Source organism: Miniopterus schreibersii (genome assembly GCF_964146895.1).
Source record: "Miniopterus schreibersii genome assembly, chromosome: 7".
Classification (NCBI taxonomy): Eukaryota; Metazoa; Chordata; class Mammalia; order Chiroptera; family Miniopteridae; genus Miniopterus; species Miniopterus schreibersii.
The window spans coordinates 32,512,660-32,534,518 of NC_138108.1; positions in this window are offsets into that span (position 1 = coordinate 32,512,660).

Genomic DNA, 21,859 nt, shown 5'->3' on the forward strand with positions numbered 1-21,859 from the left:
CCATGATATCTCTATAAACTGGCAATTTTGATACTTTACTGATTGTTTTAAATTCATCAGGTAACCCATCTCTAGCCAAATGTATCATTCATCGCACCGATGGCCGAGAAGTTTCCATTGGTTCTTGAGTTAAGTAAGAATCATTTCTCTGTCTTAATGCTTTTGTGATTTAAATTTTATTTTACCTTATCTGTGATAATATAGTGTAGGAGAAGTTAAAAAATAAGTTTTTGAGCATATAAAGTAGTCCTTCCCATAAGTAATTTTATTTTGTCTTCATATATTTCTAACCATTTGGTTTCCTTAAAATTACTTACATTTTACTATAATTACTCAGTTGTGTTCAAGAAAATCTGGTCTTATCCTATGTAGATCTAATTCCATTTTTTTTTGCTACCTTGGATAAACTCTTGATCGAGAGTTTAAATAAGTAAGCATCCACTTAAATACCCAATCATCCCCTTTTAGCACTTATGTTTAAATTTTAGTAAAATTACAGTGAAAATATAAGTGTTATTTCATGTTACTATAAAAATTATATGAGTTGAATTTCTATTTAAAATGTCATCTCTAATTTCATTAATCTTTTATGAGAAAAAGTGTGTGTCATTTCCCAATTTGTTTATTTTGTTACTAATAATTTTTTTTGGAAATCCCAAAATTAAACCCAAATGGCTTCCTGGGCAAAAAAATGTGACCTAAATAGTGTTGACATGTGCTGACAAACCATGTGCACAACAAAACAAAAGAATTAGCCTTGGGTTTTGCAAATTCTGTATAGAAGTTCTTCCTGAAGCAATGAAATGTTTCTATGTATATTTAGGGCAAATAAAGAATTCAAAAGGGGAGAAATTTAACTTTGTTGCTATGTCAGTTTTGCACTCTTGAGTGACCTCTCTTGCCTTTCTCAGAAGTAGCTGAAATTAGGAGTGGTCAGGTGATGTCTTATTCATAGAAAGCCATAATTTAATATTTAATCTCATATTTTTATGTGATAATTTATTTATAGTATTATTAATAATAGCATTTGAAATAATGTTAGAAATTTTTCTATTTAAAAAATTGCCGAGAGTGTCTAGGAACAATGATAATTATTCTGTTTTCACTCTTGCTATTCCCCTAGGACACACCACTTTTCAGGTAACCATTTCATAATCATGCAGAAACCATCTGCCAAAAGCCTTGGTTATTTTTCTTTCTCCTATCTTTCTGAACCAAAATGTCATGGTAAGTATAGAAGCCCCAACTTAGCAACACTTCCCGTAACTAAAGGAAACGGTGTCTCATCCCAAGTGCTTCAGAGCTCCTGGGAGGGCAGTGGAAAATCTGCAGAGGAAATCTTTAGAAATGTAATCATCAGTAGCTTTGGGTGGAGCCCTGAGATAAGGCCTTACCTTTCTAGATTGATTTCTCCGGTGATGAACTTAAAATCAAATGTCAACTGGAACATTATAAAATGCTGCCCAGAGAAACACACTTATTAGGTCTTACAATTATTCAATAGATAACATAATGTAGGAGAAGTTAAAAATAAGATAATACATTAAAAGTAAACACATCTTAGCATTGTTTGAGGCTACAAATATTATTCTTGTATAAAATATTTAAGGGACTCATTTCTCCACCTGTAGCCAAGTCTTCCAAAGAAGAAGCTAAAAACAAGAAAATGTATTTAATCTATTATTAATAATGTGATTGAATAAATAAATATAGCCCTGACAAACTAAAAATCTGAAATAAAATTGGCATTTAAAATTAAATTTAAAATAATGTGATTTTTCCCTTAAATTTCAAATTGTATAACTTTCTGTTTCATATAATTTAAAAAATTTTTAATAGCAGTGAATACACTAGATAGTGTCTCTATTTTTAAATATGCCATTTAAATTGTACCTAATGATTTCTTTAAAGTTGCATTAATAAATCAGATTTATGTAACTGTAGATTAATTGTTAGGAAAAAAGTTACCTATCTAATTGTATTTATAATAGTTGCTAAGGGAATATTGAGTATAAATTTGGACTATAAGAAACTTAAAGTTCATAGGGAAAATAGTTAAAAGAGAAATATTTCTTACAGCAAATTGGAAAAATGCAGTTGTCAGCCTTCAAGCAAATGTGTTTCTTTTTCATGTTACTGCAATTTGTAACTTAACCAGATAAAAACAAACTGTGTTAATGCAGTTTTCTCCAAGACACAGGTTTGTTCTCTGACACAAAATCTTAACTGTAATAGCTCAAGTCCACAGTCTACACAGTGATTGTAGTAAAATCTAAAGAGGTTCTCTTACTCAGAATATTTGAAAATGACAAAAAGATTTGTTGAGATCATAGCTCATTCTATGGAAAAGAATTGTCCATAGGTATGTGTTGTTTAAATCTTATAATAATGTTCTTCTCAAGACATACAATGATGACCTCATTATAATTTAAGGAACCAGTCTCTCCTCACTGTGCCTGATGGAACAGCAGCATTTGGCACAGTTCACCACTCCTTTCTCCTTGGACAACGTTCTTCTCTTGGATTCTGAGACATCACACTCCCTGGTTTTTCTCTTAGTTTACTGGTTGCTCCTTCTCAGTCACTTTTGATGACTTCTTCTCACCTCTCTTTAAGTAGTGAGGGGCTACAGGGATCAGTCCTTATCCACTAATTATTTTTATCTACAGTCATGGCCTAGGTGATCTTTTTGGTCATATGGATTTAAATACCACCAATACTCTGGCAATTCTCATATTATATATCTGGTCCAGAATATGCTTCTGAAATTGACTCCTGTATTCAAATGCCTACTTACATCTTCACTTGTGTAAGAAACTCAACTAGTTCACAATTGAAATCCTAAGCTGTCCTTCCAAATTTCTCTTTCCACCATCTTCTCCATTTAAAATATTGTACCTCCATCTTCCAGTTGCATAAGCCAAAAACCTTATGGTAATTCTCGACTTTTCCATTTCCCTTATGTTTACATCCAGTATATCAGCAAAACCTGGTTTACCTTAAAAATATATTTAGAATCCAACTACTTTTCACAATAGCTCTGATCTGGATTATACTAATAATTTTATAATATTCCCCATATAGTTCCTTAGCCCTTACATTTAACCCAGTTAAAACATTTCAAATCATGCCAGTTTCTGTTCAATATCTATCAGCGGTTTCTAAACTTTTTAGTCTATCTGAATTGTCCTAAATTTTATTTCCCAGGTTTCATTTTAATGAGACCACATCTCTAAGTAATGCCTCCATGCTTCAAAGGTGCTTTTGATATCCATTCGTTTTCATTCACAAAACGGATCATTTTATTTTGTCTAAGATCAGTGTCTGGTACATAGGTCTCCTTTTGTAAAATAAGTTCCTTCTACTCTTTGCCATGAGTGTTTTTTTTTATTATATAGGGATAGGATTTGGGGTAGTATAGGTTTTTGAATTCTTGTAAGGCCAAGGTACAATTAAATTCCTACATTTATTGTAAAAGCCTATTAGCCCATTCTGTTAAGAGTAGAAAAGGGTAAGAAGGAGACAAAGTGTCTATAGTTAACATCTACTGAAACCACTGGATATTTAATGGTCTAGGGGCTTTATGTATGAGATTTTTTTTGTCTGATAAAATACAGCTATGCCGACTATACAAGGTGGTTATGGATACCATGTCTGTGCTTTTGAAGGCACACTTCTCAGTGTTGGGCCAAAATCAAATTGCTACTTCCACTCATTATATCTGACTGATGTTGTAGGCACCTGGAGCTCAAAGGGACACCATAATTTGTAACAACATATTAGAAGGAGAGAGCATGAGAAAATGTAGAGTTCACTCTGCATTAACATAGTGGGAGAAGATGAGATTCAGCAGGACAAGATCAGGAATTAATAAAGAAATGCTCAATGCAATTTGGTATAAATTCTTTAACCTCTTGCTCTGAGAGCAAATAGATACATATGGTAAGAATGCAGGGCATGATCCAGGTTTATAATATAAACAATTCCTTTGGTTTCTGATATCAAAAAGCTTTCTATAGCCAGTGTTTGTGTTTTGAATTCTAGGTGTCAAAGTTGTTGACGGATCTGAACAGCTTCCCCATGTGGTTTTAAGGTAGAACTAATCACAGAAGGTAGAGGTGAAGCTTAGCATGTGTATATCTCAGGAAATATGGAGGCCACTGTTTTCCCTAAGACCCAGACCTGTGGGACATATAAATAGAGGGTCATGGATCAACTACTTGAAATATATTTCCCATACTTATTTCCTGGGACCTATTTTGTAAGTTATAGGAGACTTCAAACACAAAGTGTTCATAATCAGCCTCAAGTGGTCTGTCTGTTGTAGGCACTCAAAAAATATCTTCTGAATGCAAGAAAAAACAGATGAATGTTTAAATGGATGGGTGAATTGGTGAATGAATGAAAGACATCTGTCCTTGATGATCTCCTTAGGAAGGCAGAGACAGTAAATAAAACAAATGTGGTAAGTGGTATGCTGGAGGTAATTCAAAAGCAGGGTAGTATCACAAAGAAGCGAACCTTCCAATTCTTGAGCAAGTCAACGAAGAAAGTATTCATGGGGGTTTAGCAGAGGGGCTGACGCTTGAATTATTAGTCAACCCTGTTCATAAATGTATTTGCTTATTTGCCATTCCCCTTAAAGAGCATTATTTCATTGTTTCACTAATCGTTTATTTGAGCATAGGCTAAGCATATCTAAACCTTCAGTGATTGTTTTTTTCACTTACTGCTTCATATTTTAAAGGCCAAAAATTCCTGCTTATAAATGCTGTCCCAAGTCACTGAAAGTTGTTCTTCTCGAATACCATTGAAATGGGTGATACTCAAATTTAATTTTTTTTAAATATGAATTTTTCTTTATGGAATGGACTTATTTCTCCATTTACATTTCCAAGAACTCTACTAATTTCTGTGACTAACTGTTGAGTTTAAGATTTAAGATGTAGGTTAGCTGAGATGTGAGAGTTTTTACAATCTTTTTTCACTGCAATTATGTTGAAAATATAAACAAATAATTAATGGGGCATGATTCCCATGTGCACAACAATATTTTAAAAAATAATAAATGTACTTGAATTACTAAACTTTTGAATGCAGAGAACAGGCTAAATCTTTTGAAAAACACAGACCCACACTGAAATAGGGGAAAGTAAAATAATTTCTATAAACCAGGGCTGTGAAAAATTACTAATAAACAAACTAAATCTTATAGTAATCAGGAATGTAGAATACTTGGGTTTAATAATCAAAGCACTGTGTCCAAAGGCCATTTAGAAGCACACAGATGACTGGAAAATACCCAAGCCCTTTTTTTTTTTCTTATAATCAAAACATTTATAAGAAACAACTAAATATTTATATTATATTTATATTTATAAATATTTATTTGGTCCCAGGACTGTTATAATATTTTACTTTCAGCTTTGTGTAAGTGGCTCCATCACACTCTCATAATCTGCTGAAGTTGGTGCTATAATTTTCATCAGTATTCATATTTCATGGAGAAAGAAAGTGAAGAACAAAGACACTGAAAATCTTGCCTAAGGTTACATCGAAAGGAGACAGAAGAACCAGACCAAGAACAAAAGCCAGAAGAACCAAAGCCAACTAAGTTACCTAGTTCAACCCTTTTCATCAGAAATCTCCCAATTAAAGTTAATAACTTTCTCCTTGCCCTGGCTTACTACTTTGTTTATACTCCTAGTAGGATATTTGTTACCACCTGCCTTGCATATTTTTCAATATATATATGTCTGCTCCCACTATAATAACTCCTATAGTATTAGGGCTTATATCGTATACACTTTGGGTCTTCCATTTAGCACAATACGTTTATATACCTTCTTTATAATAGTTTTTCAGTGAAATTTACTGACCTTATGACAGTATAAAATCTGTTATAGCTTAGTCATTCCTCTGTGGTATCTCTCAACCAAGCCTTCTCTCTAGTCCTGGCAAGAAAAGCCTATAAATACATTGCCTAGACTCCCTCTGCAGATATGACTACCTGTCAATGGAGGCACTGACAGAAGATTGAAAGGTGGGAAGAAAGAAGAGACCATCTTTCCAGCTCTGAAAGTGCCTCTAGCAGTGGCTACAGCAGAAACAGAAGCAGCAACAGGCAATGCAGAATCCTGGGTTCCTGCACAGGCGGCCAGCTCCAGGAGCAGCAGCCCCCGTGGCACAGTGACCATGGGCTACAGGTAACGACAGCTCCTCTGCTGCTTCTCCAGTTTTATGGAGTAGCATCATCCTGCTATTCCTAATTTTAACACCCATATTTTTCCTTTTCAAACTTTTAACATCTTAGTAGTCAATTTCTAGCATTATGTTCCCTCTCTTTTCATTGTTCTGGTTAGATACTGACTTGATAAACCTCCCAAAGGAAATATAGTGGTCTCCATGACTGGATTTAAGTAAATTCAGATCTTCTTAACTTGATTTAGAGAATCCTCCAATCTAAGAACATCTCTTAAATTAAGATACTGCTGTAGATGACTAATCTCAACTACTATCTATCCACTTATAATAGTTTAAAGGTCAAAGGGTGACTCGGTCTTGACATTACACCCAAATTTAGAGGTCTTGCTTTAATGTGTTACTCAATATATTAGCCACAGCATTCAACTGGAGTTAAGATGGGATTCCGCTACCTACACACAAATACATTCACTCACTCAACAAATATTCATCCACTCCCACACTCCTATTAGATGTCCTATGCTCTTTAAGACTCTAGAAATAGAGTGATGGACAAGATAGCCAAATAATTGCTTTCATGGATCTGACCTTCTATTTTGTTGGGAGGCAGACATTCAACAAATAAATATGTAAACCAAAATTTTCCTATCAAAAGAAAATAACAAAACAGAGAAAACAAATTTTCAATCAACCATCTGTATAACATAATTTCATATAATTAGAGAGTGATGTCCCATCATCATGAACAGAATGCAAAATTCTAGCTCATGAAAATGGCATTTCACCATAGTGGCCATTTTCCCAAAAACCCATAATCATAGTCTAACTCTGAGAAAAACATTAGACAAATCCAAATTGAGAGATATTCTACAAAATTTCTTGCTCAAAACTGCCAAAGTCATCAAAAACAAGGAAAGTCGCAGTCTAGAGGATACTAACTCTATCACAGTGACTGCCCCAGTTTTATAAAGTAAATTTATTACTTTAATAGAGCTTTACCTGATATAATAATCTTTTTTATGAATGCCACATGTCTGACCAAAAAAATAAATGAATCAATTATTTTTTTATATTTTTACAGTATTTAATAATTAATCAAATGCTTTCAATTTTAAGTCCCCTGAATCAGCCCATACTTTAAGCAGTAAACTCAACATCTGCAATTATTGCTTAATCCCAAAAGAACACTCTTTTAATCAATTAAACTCATTATATTTGAATGTTCAATTCCCCCCAGTATACTATTTAACTCATTACGTCAAAATAAAGTGCTTATAATTAACAGGATCATTATATAACTTTTCACAAATAAATCTCCTACAGAAGTCTTACAAACCTATCTCTCAAGTGATAAACTGGACCTTTATAAAGGATTTCCCACTACATCCCTGGGACAGGCGGTCACATAGGACAACATAGGGGAAGTGACATTTGACCTGCAGTAAAAGTGATGAGGAGCCTGTCACATGAAGAACTGGGGGAAGGAATTCGAAGCAAAGGGAAGAGCAAGTTCAAAGACAGAGAGGCAGAACTTACATTGATTCCCTTCTAAAGTACTCCTTTATTTATTCAATTAACTTATAGGAGCTGACAGTGTTCTGCACATGGGGCATCCCTTTGATATCTTCTTGCTTATACGTACTGGAGTCACACTCATGAAGCAGAAAGAGGCAAATCAGAGAATCACAGAGCTGCAGCACCCACGAAAGTGATGTCGTCCCACTTTCCGGCTTTGTAAATGAGACAAATAAGGGCCAGAGTGACTAAAAGACTAATATTACATAGTCCCTGGCGCTGGCTCACAGAGTAGGATTATTTCACCCTCCCATAAATAAAGTTCAGAATGGATCTACATGATCCAGTTGTACTTGTTTGTTTCCTGGTTAATCCTCACCTAAGGATATTTTTTTTTCCCATTGATTTTTAGAGAGTGGAAGGGAGAGAGGGGAAGAGAGAGAGAGAGAAACATCACGTAAGAGAGACACATTGAGTGGTTGCCTCCCACACATGCCTGGAGTGGGGGGATCAAACCTACAGCCCAGGTACCTGCTCCTGAACTGAACCCGCAACCCTTTGGCATGTGAGCTGACGCCCTAACCACTGAGCCAAACTGGCCAGGGCTACATGATTCAGTTTTAAAGTCCTCACTTTTAAAAGGCATTAGCCTAGCCCTGAGCCAGTAGTTAGATTGGTTAGTGCCATCCTGTACATTAAAGGTTGTGGGTTTGATTCCCGGTCAGGGCACATACCTAGGCTGTGGGTTCCACCCTGGGTTGGGGGTTGGGGCATGTCCAGGAGGCAACTGATGGATCTCTCTCTCTCTCTCCCCCTCTCCCCTTCCTCTCTCTCTAAAAACAATAAACACATCCAAGGGCGAGGGTTACATAAATAAACAAATACATAAATAAATACATAAAGAAATGGCATTAGCCTAAAACAAATTGTGGCAGGTTTTTCACAATCGGTTTCATTTCCCAAATGGGCTTTTCACCAGTGTGCAATCCCCACTAAACTTTGCCATTTGAAAAATGATTAAACAAGGTCATGTTTTTATCCACTGGTAGATTCTAGGAAGGAGTAAATAAGGGCAATCTAAAGTTAGAATTTTGTCAAGTGTTAAAGCAGAAGTATTTCATTACAACATGAAACCCAACTAAACATTAAACTATCACATAAACAGAGGCTAGTGTATTTTATAAATAAATCAGGCTTTCTCACATGAAATAGCATTCGTTTATTAAACAATTAAAGAGTATTATTAAGAAACTTTCTTCTAAGGAATTGGAAAAGAAGAGCAGGAATTCTGTTTGTTATGCCTGGAGCAAGAAATAGTCTTAAGCTATCACAAACAAGGTACTTAGTATCAAAGATGAAACACTTAGTAGAAGTTACAGTGACACTGGAAGAGTCTCTGATCCTGGGACACTTCCTACCATTGTCATGATTAACTAGTCAGCTCCTCAGTAAATCAAGTCTGGTCAAATATTGTGATGAGACACATATACTTCGAACATAGTTACTAGGTAATTGCTGTTTCAGGCATTTTTTAAAATATATATGTATTTTATCGATTTCATAGAGAGGAAGGGAGAGGGAGAGAGAGAGAGAGAGAAACATTGATGATGAGAGAGTCATTGCTGGGCTGCCCCACGCTGGGGTTCGAGCCCACAACCCAGGCCTGTGCCCTGATGGGAAAATCAAACTGCGATCTCCTGGATCCTAGGTCAATGCTCAACCACTGAGCCACACCAGCTGGGCACAGGTACATTTTTAATATAAATTATATTCTCAATAATTTATCCCCTACTAAAGATTTACCAGAGGTTCCTAGAAAACAGGTTGAGAAAATTTTGTGTGAAAGTGGTTCATCTGGAGGTGCCGTCAGGAACCCCACTTGTAAGCGGTGAGGAAAGAACTGAGCAGGGGAGACACTGAGCTGCAGAGAGAACTTGGCTCAGCCAGGGGACGCCTGGAGCTGGGCTGACCCTTCAGAAGCCGCAAGAAGGCAGCCAGCCGTCGCAGCCCCTTCCCTGTGGGCCGCCCCGTGGACAGCGCCGTGCCGACCGAGGGTGAGCCCCGAGGGGGCTTCAGCCACTGCCCACCGCAGCCGGTGCTCCTGGCAGCCGCAGGACGGGGCCCTGGGGGAAGGGGAGTCGCTGAGACACCGCCGCATCCCTGCCCAGTACGTCATTCATTTTGCGAGCGCTCCACTTTGTGAAAACACCACAGGTTTTCAATTAATTTCGTTAGTGCTCATTTTGCTTCCGGTGTTTTTATTTGCAAACCATGATACTAAAATATCCTTGTGCGTGTCTTCTGACGTACCTGTACAATGGCTTTTCTAGGAACGAGTCCAAAAGATGTTTTTACAACAAAATGGCCAATTGCCAATAATTCGGGTTACAAGATAGGGTTCCTCTTCTACAAACAGTAAGTATATAAATGAGGAAAACCTCCTCACACCTTCTTTCACCCAAACAAGGGGCAAGAAGGTGAGCCAAAGATGCAGTTTAGAGAAGCCTCATATTCTATTGCACATTGAACAATTTTACTTGATATATACACATAGCAACTGTCAACTGACCAAAACAATCCCATACTCTTACTGAACTATTTCTAACAACTAACGCTGTGTGTGCTTAAGACACATTCAGCTCATCCTGTTACTCCCTCAAACCCGCCTCCTAACCACCATACCCGCAGCGGCACGCTTTGCTCTCACGCCCCGTGTTGCTCTCTTACACAGCCCGTTTGGAATTTGCACTCCCTCCCCTCCCTCACCCTTCTGCCTGCCTTTCTTAACTGGCTCTTCAACCTGGAGAAACTCTATGAATTATCCTTTCCTTTTTTGCCAAATGGAACATTCTCAGTCCAACTTGCCAATTTAAGTGTTGCTGTTCCTCGAGTCTACTTTTCCACCGCAAAGGCTTTCTCCTGCCCACTCACCCTTCCCTCTCCCTCATTTCCCAAGTGCCCTTTAACATTCTCCACACCCAATGTGTTTTTTCTCCCTTTCTCTGCATACATATATCAGGACAGGTCTGTGGCTACTAATTTAAACATAATCATTGTAGATCGGTTTAGTTGTGCTACAGTGCTCCAATACTTTATTCCTTGGTTTTACATTCTACCTACAAACATATTTTGACCCCAGAACTTCAATCCTGAAATATATTTCATTTTTAGAGGGCATCTTTTTACAATACAAAAGATATGTAATATTAGAGTCCTTCCTTTACCATACATAATGATACATATCTATTTAAAGTTTAAGTTTCTTGTGACTTTTCTTCACTATGTATATATTAACCTGTTACTGGGGACAGATATAAAGCATTTACTCTTATGTTTTGATAAGAGAATATTAACTCTCAAGGGAATTTCTTCATTATACTGCTCATTTTAAGATTTAATGAAATAAATAGAAACTAAAGCTATTTTCTGTTGTCTCTGAGATGATTTTTAGCATATAATATGCATATAGGGTTATTGGATTTAGCAAATAAAAATACAGCATACACAGTTAAATTTGATTTTAAATGAAGAGCAATTAATTTTTTAGCATAAGTCCCAGGCAATATTTGGAACACAGTTATACTAAAAATTATTCATTATTTACCTGAAATTCAAATTTAACTTGGCATATTATAACATAGCTGGCAACCATAAATATCTCCCAATGTTTAAAAATGTAATTATGCCCTAGCTGGTTTGGCTCAGGGGTTAGAACGTCGGCCCGCTGACCGAAGGGTTCCAGGTTCAGTTCCAGCCAAGGGCTCCTACCTCGGCTACAAACTCAATCCTGGCCCTGATGGGCATGTGAGTGGGATGCAGCCAATCGATATGTTCCTCTCACATCGACGTTTCTCTCTCTCTTTCTGTCTCTCTCCCTTCCACTCTCTCTGAAAAGCAATGGAAAAAATATCCTCAGGTAAGGATTAAAAAAATAATAATAATAAAATAAAAACATAATGAAATTTGCATATTTTCATAATATATCAAAGGGCAATCTCTACTTATCACCTACAATTTCACATATAAATACCTTCCAGATAATACACATTGTTTAACAGATTAGCACAACATTAGCTAAAGTAGGCAGGAAAAGCTAACTCTAATAGAAATAGAGATTGCATGAAATATTGTGAAATTGTGTTCATTCTTAATGAGGATCTTTCCACTGGAGAGCATCACTTTAAATAGATGTCATCATCTTTGACTTACAGTTATATTTCTCTTCCCTTGGGTTATTGGGTTCATGGAAAACTCTCTCTTTTCATGTAGTTATGAGCTAATGCTTGTTTTCTACAGTGAGCATTTCAGTAATTCCATTCCAGAAGAAGAAAATAGTCTATTTAGTCTTATTTCATACTTACTCGGAATAATCACAACGTTTTGAATTTCTTTTTAAATTTACATAGAAAATCAGGACAGATAAAATCAGGACAGATAAAGGTTAAAGGTTTGGCATTGGACAGGACATCCAGCCCAAAAGGGACCTCACCCGCTCTGTCAAATGGCCCCGCTACATTGGGCTGCAGCGGCAAAGGGCTGTTCTCTACAAGCGTCTGAAAGTGCCTCCTGCCATTAACCAGTTCACCCAGGCCTTGGACCACCAAACAGCTACTCAGCTGCTTAAGCTGGCCCACAAGTACAGACCAGAGACGAAGCAAGAATAGAAGCAGCAATTGTTGGCCCTGGCTGAGAAAAAAGCTGCTGGCAAAGGCGATGTCCCCACCAAGAGGCCGCCTGTCCTTCGAGCAGGGGTTAACACGGTCACCACCCTGGTGGAGAACAAGAAGGCCCAGCTGGTGGTGATTGCCCACGACGTGGACCCATCCAGCTGGTTGTCTTCCTGCCGGCCCTGTGCCGGAGGATGGGCGTTCCCCGCTGCATTACCAAGGGGAAGGCCAGGGGAAGCCATGTAATTGGTCCTGACAGCTTCCACCAGCTTAGCCAGAGTGCCTTTGTCTTTGAGTTAACCTGTGTGAAGGCGACGGTGGTGCAGGTCTTCCTGTGGCCAAGCCCTCCCAGGATTGCCATTTAATAGTTTTGTATTCTTGGCAAATTATTTAACCTTCCCAAGTTTTAATTTTCTCGCATATTTACTAGAAAAACAATACTCAATATTTAAAGCTAATTAAAAATGTTTATAAACCATCTTACGCAGAGCCTGACACATAACAGGTGCTCATTAAACAGCAGCCATCTCCAGTATTAGTGCACCTGGGCATACTAGCCTGGCCTCTTGTAGCCAGGGTGTAGTAGAAGTTTGTGGTTGCACGTGGGATACATATGTATAATCAGAGGATTACCTTCCAGCCTCAGATGTGCGTAAAATGCAATCTGACTACAGACAGGATACTCATTTCATAACATAATTATATAGTGGTTCCCTGAAGAAAGCTTCTTCTGATAGCTGGAGTGATGGGTAAGTTACAAATTGGCTATGAAGAAGAAATGTTTTTGGAGGTGGAAAATATGTTGTGTAATGAAATGATAAATCCATCACAGGTTTTTTTTTTCAAACTTATGACATGAAATTTCTAATTGATCTTGTGGTTTTTGGATTTCATTATTCTTATACTGAAAAATAAATTTTTGTTTAACCTTAAAATATATGGGCCACTGTCCTGTTGTAAAAGAGCAACTATGGCCTTCTTGTTTCCCTGACTTATTTTTGCCAACTTTGATTTGAAACAGCTAAAGGTTTCTAATACTACACAAAGGTCAAAGAAATAGTTCCCCAGGATATTAAGAAATATTGCTGTAATTTGAGCATAGATTGCAGAAGCCGTTTTTGATGACTCCAGATGCCCCGGCTACACCCCCAGCACCAATAACCATGCTTTACAAACAAAATCTGCTGAACACTTTTGACTAATGATTTAGTCCAGAACTGGTACTTTATTTAACAGACTTCACTGGTATTTTTTTCTTTCTTCCCTTTTTAATTATAACAGGGATGTTTTGAGTTGAGCCAAATCTTTTTAAGAAAATTTTTAGAAACTATGAAAAATAAATCATTGCAAACGTATTAAGATCATAATTTGCAAACTCATATAAAGGTGTGTGGTTTTCCAGTTCGGTGTTTCCTTGGAAGAAACTTCTGAGGGATGTTTGACTAGAGTGAGCAGTTTTGTTTACTTTAAATACGTGAAATGATTTTAACCCAACAGCTTATATGATTTCACATAAAGGAAAGGAAAAAAGAAGATAAAGAAAGGTGTAATGGAAAAATGTTTAAAATTAAAGGTTAATTGTTTTTATGTCCGCACGGCCGAGGCCTTTGGGGTCAGCTTTACACAGGAGGTTCCTGGAGAGGCAAGCAGCCCACGTAGAAATGTAAGAACTTAAGTGGGAGGTGACTTTGTTTTTCTTCTTAGTTACATAAGCATCTGACAGGACAACCCACATTTACTCCTCAACTTTTATCTTAATTTTTTTTTATTTTAATTTTTTGAAAATAAGAGCTTTTCCTTTGTTTGCTTTGTTTCTAGGGAGATGGGTGGTATAAGAGGAAATGTGAACAAAATGAGGGCTGTGGAGAAGAGAAACTGTACTAATTATTTTCCAGTTAATTCAGAAGCCTAAAAATACATGAAGAAAAAAAATCAAAGTTCAAGGGGAAGGCCGAATTATTATCCTGAGTTTATAATAGCAAAGAGAGACCTGGGTAAAATTAGGTAGTATCAAGCACTGAATACACATTCCTTTTCTGTCCACTGATAAGTTATAGAGAGTTCATGCTGGGAAATTTTGTAGACTATTATTTCTGATACCTAAGACATACACTCTAGTTAAATATGTTTGACTGTTAAAATTCTCTAGCAATAGACTAACAATGAGAAGTCTAGGTTACGAGCGATATACTGTATGGCTATTATGAGCCAGTCCGTTTGCATTACAATTCTTTTATTCTGTGAGGATTGTTATTTATGTTTTAAAACCAGGAAAACTGAGGCTCAAAGATATAAAAAGAGCATTGGTGTGAGCTGCATCTGAGAAACAATATTAGTCTGGTAGTAAAGAGACTCTTTTGGAGTAAGACAGACCTATGACATAATCTTGACTCTGTTCCTTTCTTACCTGTGTGATACTGTGTAACTGACTTACCCTCTATAAACCTCAGTTTCCTCCTCTGGAAAACAGGTGTAATAAAACCCACCCTGAGTTGTAAGAGTTATATGAGATCATGTAAGCAAAAGATTCACAAATAGTCATTACTCTACTAATCGCTGTTATTAGTGCTATTATTATTGCTGTCCCTCCATCTGTCTGATCCTAACATTCTTTCCCATACCACTCTGGCATTCGTTCAAATTCAGTTCCTGAATTTATATTTTGATATTATATTTCTATACTATATAGTTTACCATGAAGCAAAGTTGCTTCCTGAAAGAACAGTTAGGTGGAAATCGCCCTGATTGTCATTCAGAGGTAAATGATAAGTCTCACTGCCCTGATCTACAGGTATAAAAAGAAAAAAATACGGCACCTTTATTTCAACATATGGACCATGGTGACTCTCAGAGATGGTCCCAGGTAAAATTGTGAAAAACAAAATTTTGTAAACTTTCCCCCTATTATCTGATAGTCTTCCCTTTTAACTCTCAATATTAACTTGGTCTTTCTTGTCTCTTTCATGTCATTACTTGTAATTCAAATATTCTCTGCTATTTATTTAAAATATAGTATAAATTTCTATTCATGTTTCATTAACCTCAGTAAACTCTGACTATTAAGTGTTACCTGCAGTTGTTTTATTTGAAAGCCCTGATTTTCCTTTTAAAGAAATTCTAGTCAATCAACAAGTGCCTAGGCAACGTATTTTCTGGTGCAAAAAGCCAGAAACCACACAATGAAGGCAGCTTCTCCAAAGCTGTCAATGTCACAAAAATCAGTAAAAAGCTGAAGAACCAATTCAAAATAAAGGAGATTAAATAAACATGATAATAATTAACAAGAGTGATCTAAAAGTTTGGGTTTTGGGGGGGGGAAAGGATAGAAATGAATGGTAACCAAGTGATTATTTAGGATTTACCACGACAAATAAAGTAACAAACACAAAATAAAATTTTAAAATCCTGCCTTCAGAAACTTCCAACCTATAAAAAATAAAGTAGATATACATAGAAAATTTTATTTATAAACTTTTATCTTACTTCTATTTATTTATTCTTAACAATTATGTTTAGATCATCCATGAAAATTTCATGAGACAGCTATCCATCATCTTAAACAGCTAACCATCACCTTAAACAACAGCTAATCATCATCTTAAACAGCTAACCATCATCTTAAACAACAGCTAACCAAGATAACATGACCTTATTTGATTTTTAGCAAATCTATGTAGAATAGAAGTATTATATTTAATGCTACGAAGTCTAAATATGTCTCTTTTTATTAAACAAATTTAAACTAGCTTTTATTTAACAAAGATTATCCTAGATCATGTGAACATAAAAAATATTTAGGTTTCTATGTTTGAGAGTTTACTTGATTTATATAAACAATTTTCTTTAAGCTGATTAAATAGAACACTTTACAAATTAATTTTGGCAATACCATCTGGTGATTTTTTTAAATCACACATTTATAACACATACAAAACAAATAAAAATACAGAGGTAAACAGAGATCTTATTGTTTTAAAATTTTAGCCATGAGACAAGTATAATAATGTAAAACTCACTAGTTAATAAAAGAAAAGCTGGACCCAAACCGTGTTTCTGGGAGATGGAATAAGTTAGGGTTACCTGCTCAGATGGCTTGAACTTTTTACTAATTTATGGAGAAGAGTCTTAAGATGTTTCATTTGTCTTATTTCCAAATAGCCTTTTCCTTTTTTTTTCCTCCTAAGAATTACCTCCCTGAAGTTTGCATTTTACTTATGTATTTTTGATCTTTTTTTATTTTTCATTTACAGTTGACATTTAATAAGAAGTCTGCATTTTAAGGAGATGGCCTAGATAGGAGTTCCTAGAGAAGACCAGGTAAAACAATTACATCTCAAGGCACAAGAAAAGAATACAAGTTCCTCCAAGAAGAAAGTATGTTTCCTAAGGCCAGAATTTTTATAATACCTACAAGCCTTTTTGAGATGGATAGGTTTTCCTTTGGGATTGGTAAAAGGATAAGAGGGGCTTTGAATTGCTGCTAGAGCTACTTTTGTATTCTAGCAAAGATTCAATTGATGACAAGGACAGTTGTTTTTAATTCCTCAAAGACTGACATGAAGGGACTGACCAACCCATTCAACTACATTGTATTCAATTTGCTTCTTTATAACAGGGATGAGATCTTTAAGATGGAAAGCAAAAGATTCCTATGTTCTAGGTTTGGATATTTGTTTTTGAAATCTTTTCTTTCCCTCTGACTACATTTAGTTTAGCAGAATAAGAAAAGTTTCTATCAGGTTCTGAATATCAGCTTCCAGTTTGGCCAACTTCTGATCATAGAGCTACTTTTAAAAATCCAAATATCTTGTCACGTTCCAGCTGGTACGAACAGTAAATATTCTTGGCAGTACTGAACAACCCCATGGAACCAAGAGGTATCTCAAAGAGGTTGCAAAAGTCACTACCCTTGCATGATCCAGAGATAACACCCAAAAACAGTCAAAAGGAAGAAAGATTTAGACAATTCCCCTGAGAACTGGCAAATTTTGGTAAGATCCCTGCCACAAATGGAGTGCAACCCACATTTCTGCCCAGCCATCTCTAGGTACCTCTTGAGTCCTTACTTTTTGATTAGTGCTTTTTAAGAATCTTTCAATGAAGTTATTTTGGAATCTTGAAGCCTTTGGGGGGCCTCTGCATGCCAATTAAAATAGATATTGTTTGTTTAACTTGAAAACTCTTACTTTGAAGTGCACTTTTTATTTTATTTTTTAATTTTTTTAAATTTATCTTTATTGTTGAGAGTATTATAGATGTCCCCCTTTTTCCCCCATTGACCTCCTCCACCCTGCTCCCCATCCCTGCCCAGGCCTTCACTGCTCAAGTGCACTTTTTATTTTATTATTATTTTTTTAATATATTTTTTATTGATTTCACAGAGAGGAAAGGAGAGGGAGAGAGAGAGAGAGAAACATCAATGATGAGAGAGTCATTGATCGGCTGCAGCCCACAACCCAGGCATGTGCCCTGACCGGGAATCGAACCCTGATCGCCTGGATCCTAGGTCAAAGCTCAACTGCTGAGCCACGCCTGGCCGGGCTCAAGCGCACTTTTTAAATGAATGATTTTCTCTAATTAGAACTTTCTCCATAATGGCCATTGTAATTCTAGGTTGTCTTAGTAAAATTTTGCCATTTTTGCAGATATCTACAGTTTCCAGGACCATAATTCTTGGACATAAAGTAAGCAGGTGTTCTGGAAGGTGGTATGCTCAATTCTTTAATACTTGAGGATCACATTTTTTAGCTAAGCTTTGGGTCTCTTGGAGCCAAAGAGGGATGTGCTGCTGGGCTGGGGCTTTTGTGGTATTTTACAGTGTACCTCATTGCATGGAAATTTTATTGATGTTAGTAAGTGACTTCATGTTGATCTAACCCATTCTGTAACCAACTCATCCTAGCATGGCAGTCTTAGAGTAGCTGGCAAGCACTTGATCACCTCTTAAGTGCTTGGCATATGCCCACAAATTTTTCGGCTTTGGCTTCCAAGATTCTCATTAGCAATAGATCTAGTATTTGTTTCAAGAACCCTAATAGCTCTCCATAGAATGACTTGTGCCTACTTAGATTTTGATGTGTCCTTGGTTTAAAAAGTCTGAATTTCTTGTCTTATTTCCTCAAGTCCTTCAATGATTTATACTGTGGACTTACCGAGAGGTTTTGTGAGCCTCTAAGAGCTATCATCTTGCTTTCTTTAGATTGAGGGATACCCACTATTTTCCCTTGAAATAATCCTCCTGAATTCAACCAGATTTACTGTTTCTGGGTGCCTGTGCACAGATCCTGAGACCTGTCAGGACCTCCCAACGGCATGTAACTTGAAGATGAGGTCAGCCACAAACCCAAATGTTGTGGCCCATTAAGTTTCACTGTGAAAATATGGAGTCTCCCATGTCCTGGAAAGACAGGACGAACATGAAGAGCTCAGAAGTCAAAATAAGCAAAGCTAAATCTGAGAGAAACTTACCACAGATCCTGAAGAATGGTCGAAGAAGCAGTGAACCAAAACAGATCAGTGGGTACCTGCACCTACAACAAGGAGGTGCCCTTAGAATCTACAGCAGTTCTCTTCAGGTCCCATCTCATCACCAACACTGTCAAAGGACATAATTATACAACTTAGTAACAAGTTTGATGTCCCTTATTCAAGAGAATACAATTCACATATTAGAAGAGTGCAGTGCCTCACAAGCAGTGGAGCACTGTTCCCCCTAAGTTGACTTTTATAAAACTATAACAGACTGTATTTTCAAAGCTCTGTGTTCCAATTAAAAGAGATTTTGAAAGAGAAAGAAGTTATTTGTATATTGTTAGTGATTTCAACCACTTGACTTTAAATATCAAGAGTGAGCCCAGCTGGGCATGGTTCAGTGGTTGAGTGTCAGCCTAGGATCCAGGAGATTTAGGTTTGATTCCTGGTCAGGCCACATGCCTGGGTTTCGGACTCAATTCCCAGTCAGGGGTGTGCAGGAGGCAGCCGATCAGTGATGACTCTCTCATCTTTGATGTTTCAACTCTCTCTCTCTCCCTCTCCCTTCCTCTCTCTGAAATCAATACAGATATATTAAAAAAAGAAAAGAAAAAAAGAGTGAAAGTATTTGTGAACATAGAACATAGATTTAACCCATAAAACACAGAGTGAGAAGAGTAAGTGAGGAGATAGAGCTGTTCCCTTGTCCTAACATGGCAAGATTTGGACAAGTGCGCAAGGAAGGGAAAATTGAGAACACAGCTGGACTGTAAACACTAATGAGTCTGAGAATGAACCTAATGGCCTAAATAAACTCTAGGCTAAGCTCTGACATTAACTGAGACAATGAAACCCTGATGCAGAGATCTCTCCTTCATATGGTTGAAAGAATCCAGAGCAGAGCAAATTGTAGCCTAGCATCCCAAATTGCTCAAGAGACTACAGTCTTATAGAGAACCACCATTTATACCATGATTCCTGAGCAGGAGAAAGGAAAGTCTTAGAGAAGTATAGAGACAGAAGGGCCTCAAAGAGTTTTTACACTCTCCCAGGCAGCAAGGGAACAGAGGCTAGATTTCCTGTTTCTCCCTACCCTCCTCTACCTCTCAGTATCCCAAAAAGCACATAATGGCTGAGAGGATTAATGGGCAGCAGATGATCTGAGTTTAGGATGAGGTGGATGAAATATCCCAAGGAGGCATTTGTTTGTTCTGCAACAGCGTCTGAGAAAGTAAAAGAACAAAAACCTGACAGGCTAGGAAGCTGGGTAATTTCATAATACCAAAGATGAAAATGAGATCCCAGAATCAACCAAGATAGAGGAGCCCTATTATAGGCCTGAGTATTTCGTTTGTACTCCCAAAGCAATACATTCTAGGAGTAAATGTGAGCTATAAATAAACTAGCTCTCACGGAGTCAAGACCACCGGTGAATCAGCAGGGTCTGATTGGATTAAGCTGAACCAGCTACAATATAACTACTTACCAGAAGCAAAAGAAAAATCATCTCTAAAGATAATGTGATATAAAAACATAACATCACATCTAACATTTTTCATATACAATATCTGGCACTCGATAGAAAAGAGGCCGTGGGGGGGGATTTAAAAGAAAATGGTAACCATAAGAATTTGATGACTCAGAATAGGCCCAGGGTGATAAAAACCTAGGAGTGCAGAAAATTCATACACAAAAAAATTTATCTACATAAAATTTATCTACATAAAATTTGAACTTTGAGAAATCTTACATTTATCTACATAAAATTTGTTCTAGGATCAATCCTTTATATTAGGAGCAAGATTTGAGTTTTGCTTTAATTCACTTAACAGGAAGTGAAAATATGATATAAAGTGTCTAAAAGTGATAAAGGATTTTCTAAAAATGATGTTTTCTAAAAATAATATAGAATTAAAACAGAGATATAAAATGAATTAGATCTGGCAACTCTACCATTCAGGGGGGGACTATAGTTAATAATACTGTGTTAGATACTCAATACTGCTGAGAAAGTACATCTTCGGTTTTCACCACACCAAAATACAAAACCAGTAACAATGAGAGGTGGTGAACATGTTAATTAGCTTGATTGTGGTAACCGTTTCATAGTGTATAGATAATGTATACATATACCAAATCATTATATCATACATCTTAAATATATATGATTTTTATTTGTCAATTACACCTCAATAAAGTGGGGGGGCGAGAATTGAAAGATAAACTAACAAATATCTGATGTGATTGAGAATTATGACAATTCTCTAAGGAAAGGTAAGCACAGCCATACCTTCAGGTTATGTTTTCTGTCTGAAAAACATAAAGAGGACTGACAGGCGGTGTTATGTAGGAAGCAGGGGTATAACACACTGTAAGGAGTGTTATCGCTGATTAGCATAGAGGTGGTATTTTGATTTGTGGTCTGAAGAGCATAATATAAATATGCTTTTCATATGAACTCTAGAATCTTATTGAAACACACTGGCTGCCGTGGACACCTTTATTTTTCTTTATAAACAAACCCAGCCGAGTTGTTCAACTGTAATTTACAGGCAGTTTCTCATAGATTACTCATTCTTTAACCTGAACTCTTAGGAATATAAAATTATCAATTGCTATTGTTGTCTTATTTACGTAAATAGACAGCTGGGGAGAGGAAAAGACTTCTCAAAGTTCAACTTTTTCTTAATCCATTCTATTAATATGTAATTTTTAATAACGTTTTAAAAACTCCACCAGGCCACCTTGTGAAAAAATATGTAATGGTAATGGATTAGTGCAAAGATCATATTTAGTTTCAGATATCTCAGTGATTTATCCTTGTCATTGTTTTAAGTTAGCATTGCATTGTTCTTTGCCTGTAATTAATGAGACACTGTGGTCATTACTCATTCCATTGTTAGTTGAAATGGAAAGCTCTTGAATGAACAGCTGCCATATATTAACTCACATAAACTTACAGTCATTATTGGGATTCTCATGGTCATGACTATAAATTAATA